This window comes from Glycine max, chromosome 6 (genome assembly GCF_000004515.6).
Source record: "Glycine max cultivar Williams 82 chromosome 6, Glycine_max_v4.0, whole genome shotgun sequence".
NCBI lineage: Eukaryota > Viridiplantae > Streptophyta > Magnoliopsida > Fabales > Fabaceae > Glycine > Glycine max.
In genome coordinates, this window is record NC_038242.2 from 14031287 (window position 1) to 14031986 (window position 700).

Consider the following 700-nt stretch of genomic DNA (forward strand, 5'->3'; position numbering starts at 1 on the left):
TATGGAGTAAATTAATGAAGGAATTCTCAATTACATTTGATTGATATTGCAAAGTATATCTATAGAGCTTATGTAGGACTAATTGAAAATAGATAAGATTAGATGCTAGGAGATAAAATTCATATACTTTATTTTTTTCATCCCAAAAATGTTTTCGATCAAGTGACAAGGTCTAATATTTAAGTACGGGGCCTAAAATTAAATCATTGATCGCATATTTTTTTTATTGAATTATTCATTACATACTTAAAAGATAAAATTATTACCAAATATGTCACATTTGGTATATAAGATACTTGATGTAAAAAAGTGTTTTATGACCAACTAAAAAAATTAATTTTTTAAAATTCTCATTATTAGTAAATGGTGTAAAATAATTTTAGATCATTATGTTGATATGATTTTTAAAGTAACTATTATAAAAATTAATAATTTTATTATAAAAGATGGGTTGTTATTGGATGATAATATAAAAATTTTGATACTCTATCTATAACTATTTTTCTCTTAAAAAATAATTACATTAGATTATAAAGGTTGATTGTAGAAAATCTCTGTGGAAAAGAGTATGAATGAAGGAGCTTTAATTGATAAAAGACCGCCCCAATCACACACTTATGTTTTCATCATAAAGAGACTCTTCTTATACGCGTGAACGAAATGCATTTGCAGAACGAGAGAAAGTGAAATGCACTTCGAA